This window comes from Triturus cristatus, chromosome 6 (genome assembly GCF_964204655.1).
Source record: "Triturus cristatus chromosome 6, aTriCri1.1, whole genome shotgun sequence".
Lineage (NCBI taxonomy): Eukaryota > Metazoa > Chordata > Amphibia > Caudata > Salamandridae > Triturus > Triturus cristatus.
The window spans coordinates 328,517,718-328,523,268 of NC_140589.1; the positions used below are offsets into that span (position 1 = coordinate 328,517,718).

Here is a 5,551-nt window from a genome sequence, read left to right on the forward strand (position 1 = left end):
TTTCTGACGCATTATCCCATGTGCGTGACGCATTGCATAGATGCGTCGAGGCGGGGAAATGACATAAATATGCCTGCGTTAGAAATGCGTCGCTTTTTGGTTGGGAACGCCTACCTTGCATATATTAAACGTTACGCGACGCAGCCGATTCTGACGCAACTGAATGGCGGCGTAAAAGTAGCGCAAGCCCAACATAAATCTGCCCCAGAGTCCTTTTCCTTCTTTGCCCGCCCCGAACGGCCAAGCCTTATCTATAGGCCTTTGGCTACAGGGGAGTAGTGTCCCGGGCAGGTGAGGGCAAGGCGCCGGCCACTTCCTGTCGGGGAGCTGTCCAGGGCAACCTGGCCTGATTCCCAGCATCCCCCGGGTGCCAGGCTTTCCGGCCAGCCGGCTGGAAGCACTGGACAGGAAGGGGCGGGGCATGCAAATACTACAGAGGACAACGTGGGTATGCTAAGTGACGCCTAATGAGGCGCCAGCCGAGGAGGACTCTGGGAGAAGGCCCGAGGCCAGGGCCTCCTTTCTATGGGCACGTGCTGAGCTCTCGCTAGCAGTCAGAATAAGAGGCGAAAGGGGCTCCTGCGATGGTGCAAGGGAAGACCCCGGTCCGGGTCAGCCAGGGAGATTGCTTCGGGAGGTGAGAATTCTGCCACCATTCTGGTTATCGCTTCTCGGCCTTTTGGCTAAGATCAAGTGTAGTATCTGTTCTTATCATCGCTTCTCGGCCTTTTGGCTAAGATCAAGTGTAGTACCAACTGCACTCGAGATGGACCAGAAGGCACCTGAAACCTCGTGACCTATGTGTTGCTGGGCCTTCGCTCCACGGCTTGCCCGTGGCAAGGCTGCGTGACGCTCGGGGGAAAGGTAAAGGCATGGTGCACGGCTTCCAAGGGACACCCGAGAGAAATTGGGCCTTCGTTCCACGGCTTGTCCGTGGCAAGGCTGCGTGGACCTCGGTTTTGTCTTAAAGGGGCGGCACCCGCACTTCAGAGTGGACCCAAAACACCTGCACATAGCTGCAAGGTAAGGAGTTAACGCACCGAGGAACCCTGGGCGCACTGGCATAGTGCTCGGTCCGGGGTGACTCAATCCCGCAGACACCTGCCTCAAATAGGAACCCCTGGCCAACCGGCCAGGAACCAGGTGAGCCCCCGGGACAACTGGGAGAGAGGAGGGACCCCGCACAGGAACCGGCGACGAAGTGGGGACACCCCGGGCGCACCAACAGGGTGCTCGGCCCGGGGATACCCCAAAACATCGCATACGAACCCGCCCGAATACCGGACAAGGGACAGATTTGACCCCGCAAGTGGAGACACCCTGGGCGCACCGACGGTGCTCGGCCCGGGGATACTCCACCAACCCGCACTCGGACCCAGATATCGGACGGACACAGGTCAGCAAACACAAGTGGAGACACCCTGGGCGCACCTACGGTGCTCGGACCGGGGATATCCCACGAACCCGCAGCCCCCCCGACCAGATTCCAGATGAGGGAAAACTTTGGCCCGCAAGTGGAGACACCCTGGGCGCACCAACGGTGCTCGGCCCGGGGAATCCCAAAAACGCACAGACGGACCCGGCCCCCACGAGAGGCCCAAACACCTGACCAAGAGATCAGGTTACGCGAGCCCCCAGGCGCACCGGCTGGTGCATGGCCAGGGGGCACGCAATACACACCAACCCACCATGGAGAACCCCAGAAGCTACGCGTCCGCAGCAGGCGGAGCACCAGAAAAAGACGGAGCAACAAGGACCAATGCAAACGCTTTTGGAAAGTCGGCCTCACCAGGTATGAAATACTCTGTAAGGTTCGAAATTGAGGAAGAAGCCAAGCATAAGAGAAACCTTAGCCACCTGATGGACACAGTACTTAAACACGTTTTCTGCATAGAACCCACTGATGTAAAATGTCTACAGGACTTTAGAATAAGGGGGCTGTTTGACATCACTTTCTGCAATGAGGGAATGTACCAAAGGTTCCTGTTAGACTTAAACAATAAGAGAGACCACGCAGAACTAGACGGCTATACAATAACTCCACTAGCAGCCCCCAGAGAGATACCGATAACAGTACATATGTATAACCCCTTTGCCTTCCCATCTGAAATATCCAACTTCCTACGTAGATTTTGCCAAAGCGTAAGGGGAGGGAGTGATCTAAAGAACGACTGGGGAATATGGAATGGGAAGCGCAGATTTATGGTTATCCTGGAGGCAGACGAGGAAGGGATAGGTGGGACAAAACACCCCCCTTAAACTTTTCTATAGGACCGAATAGAGGCTTCCTGTACTACCCGGGCCAACCAAACTTTTGTAGGGCCTGCTTACAATTCGGCCATACCAAAGAGTGGTGCCCGGAGGACATTTGCAGGAATTGCGGGAAAAAAGGGCACATGGCACAGGACTGCAAAGCGCCCAAAAAATGCAACCTATGTGGGGGGATTAACCACCTTTACAAAAATTGCCCAGTCAGAGGAATCCCAGCCCTCATCAACCCCTTTATGGAAACCCAAAACAAAGGCAAAAAAGACCAGGCAGGGAAAGACCAGGAGGCAGAGACAGACACAGATAAGGGTACAGAAACAAGGGAAAACAATCCACAAAACACCACAACATTAAAGGAACAGACCACACAGGGAAACACACACACACAAACACAACCACCCATGCAAACCATACAAGAAACACCAGAAGAATGCCAAACAAATACAAACATCATAATACAGCAAACGGTAGAAAATGTATTTATTTATTTTATTTATTTAGCGATTTATAGAGCGCCTGGTGACCCGGAGGCATCCCCGCGCTATGAGATCAGTGGAGAGCTGAGGGGAGGGGGAGGGATACTATTTGGGAAAAAGGAAAGTTTTCAATCTTTTACGAAAGAGGAGGTGACAGGATTCCAGATGCAGGCTGCGAGGAAGTGAGTTCCATCCTGAGGACGCTTTGACCGCAAAGCGTCGCCCACCTGTGCGTACCTTCCTGAATCTAGGGATAATGGCCAGGCGTTCGTTGTCCAAGCGCAGGAGTCTGGGAGCTTTGTAGGGGGTGACCATGTCTTTCAGGGCAGCTGGGCCTACACCGTTGATGAGTTTGTGGGCAGTGCACAGAGCCTTGAATTCTACCCTCTGGCGCACAGGCAGCCAATGTAGGGCCTTGAGGGCAGGCCTGGCCGAAGCTCTGGGGGGGAGACTCATAATGAGCCGCGCCGCCGCGTTTTGAGTGCGTTGGAGTTTCGCCAAGGTGTATTCGGGGTCACCGAGGTAGACGGCGTTGCTGTAGTCTAGCCGGGCAAGAATGAGACCCTGAACTTGTAGTTTTCTGGATAGGGGAGGAAGAAGTGGAAGGATCTTGCGGATGGATCGCATGAGTCCTAACAGATTCCTGCTGTTTTGGCTGCCTGGGTGTTCATGGTCAGCTCAGGTTCCAGCCAGACTCCGTGTCTTAATTTCCTTTTTCGGGGTTGGCACCTCACCGAAAACGTCTGGCCAAACCGACGGGGGAATGGTTGTCCATTTCTTGCCCATGAGCATGATTTCAGTTTTCGCTCCGTTGAGCTTCAGAGAGGACTCGCTCATCCAGCTGTGAACATCCTGGAGGCAGTTCAATAGGTTGTCTGGGTGGTTGTCAAGGTGAGATAATGAGATGACCAGTTGCGTGTCGTCCGCATAGCTCACTATTTTTATCCCGTAAGGGGTAACGACATCCTCAAGGGGGGCCATGTAAACATTAAACAGGGTGGGACTAAGCGAAGACCCCTGGGGGACTCCGCTTGAGAGTGGTAGAGGGGCAGAGTGTGAGTTGCCGTCCCAAACCTGGAATGAGCGGCCTGATAGAAAAGAGTCTATCCAAGCGAGCGCAGCGCCCACGATTCCTGCCCTGGCCAGACGATGGAGAAGGACACGGTGGTCCACCGTATCAAAGGCTGCACTGAGGTCCAGGAGGATCACTGCCACTGATCCTCCTGAATCCAGAATGCACCTTGCCTCCTCGATAACAGCAAGGAGTGCGGTGTCCGTGCCATGGCCGGGGCAGAATCCAGTTTGAGACTGACGCAGGAGTTTGTTGGCCTCGAGGTACTGGGAAAGTTGCACATTAACCAATTTCTCAGCCATCTTGCTGATGCATGGGAGAAGCGAGATTGGTCTGTAGTTGGCCATGTCATCAGGGTCCAGTTGAGGTTTTTTGAGAAGAGCCTTGACAACAGCGCTCTTCCAGTTCGGAGGAACAGAGCCATGCGAAAGAGAGATGTTGATTAGTTCCATGATAGTGGGAGCTATGTTAGGGGACACTGTTTTTAAGAATCTTACAGGGGCAGGGTCAAGGGGAGAGCCGCTTTTCATCTTGGCCAGTGTAGAGACTACTTCGATCAAAGATACTGCTCTAAATGTGGACAGCTGAGGGTGTAGGCTGTTACCCATAGGGTTAGTGGCCGCCTCTTTGTCCGTGTGGTTGGATGGACTGGTAGGTGGGAGGGAGGCTAGTATCCGGGCAATTTTGGAATCGAAGTAGGTAGCCAGTTCCTTACTTCTGTCCGGAGGAGGTGGGTGCGATGAGGGTGGCGCTGGTATTTTAAGTAGTTCTTTGGCTATGAGGTAAGATTCCCTCGCCGAGTTGGAGGAGTTTTTTATTCTGGCGTCATAGTAGGCGGCTTTGGCAAGCTTCAAGGTAGATTTATAGATTCTTACCGAGCTGCGGTAGGCATCCTTACTGGCATGGAGCCAGTCCTTTCTCCACAATCTCTCTGCTTTTTTGCACTCTTTGCGGAGAGATCTGAGTTCAGGGGTGTACCAAGGGGCAGAGCCCATTTTCCCGTTTTTTTCCTCACGAGTTTTTATGGGGAGGATGGAGTCGAGGGAGGTGGCAATCCACTCCCTGAGCTGTTTGTCCGCAGTGGTCGGGTCATCCGGGAGCCTAGGGGTTGTTGAGTTTAGGGCTCTGGACCAGTCCTCCGCCGAGAGTCTGGCCCATGCCCTATCCCTGGTATAGGTGGCTGGTTTGTGGGGTTTCCTGAGTGCCCCTGGTAAGTGGATAGTGACCAAAAAATGGTCCGTCCACGGGAGTGGGAGAGAGTCTTTAATTTGTAGGGGATGGATGTTAGTGAACACTGGGTCTAACAGATGTCCCTTATTGTGTGTGGCTCCGGAGTTGGCAAGATGGAGGCCGTATGCCGCCAGGTCATTGATCAAGTCGGATGCCCCTGTGTCTAGAGGGTCGTCGAAGTGTATGTTTAGGTCTCCTAAAATCGAGAAATTGGAAGTAAGATGGGCCAAGGATGATACGGATTCCAGGAGAGCGACCGCAAAGGGGCAAAAATGGCCGGGGGGGCGATATACCAGTAGGCCCGACAGGGTACTGGTAGGGGCTAACTGGATGGTAAAGAGGCAGCTTTCGGAGTCCAGGATTTGGGCATCGCTAGTTCTGCAAGAGATGTGATCCCGGTAGATAATGGCTAGTCCGCCTCCTCTGCCGGAGGGGCGTGGTTGGGACTGGATAAGGAAGCCCGGGGGGAGAGCCATGACAACATCCGAATTCGAATGGTCGGTAA

At 53.9% G+C, this 5,551-nt stretch overlaps 1 pseudogene; it reads left to right on the plus strand.

Annotated features, from left to right (window-relative positions):
- The first annotated feature begins 663 nt into the window (after window positions 1-663).
- On the plus strand, window positions 664-757 carry LOC146816850 (U2 spliceosomal RNA; annotated as a pseudogene).
- The last annotated feature ends 4,794 nt before the right edge of the window (window positions 758-5,551 follow it).